Genomic DNA, 210 nt, shown 5'->3' on the forward strand with positions numbered 1-210 from the left:
AGTGATAGTTGTCCGTGACCAACGCAGGAAAGGCTCTGGGTCCAACTACATGACACAGGCAGGAGCTGATTATGTAAAAGTATTTAATAGAACACAAATCCAGGCTTACGTGAGAGAAGAAAGGGTAAAAATCCGAAATAATAAAATCCAAACGGCTTGAAAAGATCTTACACAACGATACGAAGAACAAACACAGGGAACGAGCAGGAA

The sequence above is a fragment of the Etheostoma spectabile genome, chromosome 11 (genome assembly GCF_008692095.1).
Source record: "Etheostoma spectabile isolate EspeVRDwgs_2016 chromosome 11, UIUC_Espe_1.0, whole genome shotgun sequence".
NCBI classification, from domain to species: Eukaryota; Metazoa; Chordata; class Actinopteri; order Perciformes; family Percidae; genus Etheostoma; species Etheostoma spectabile.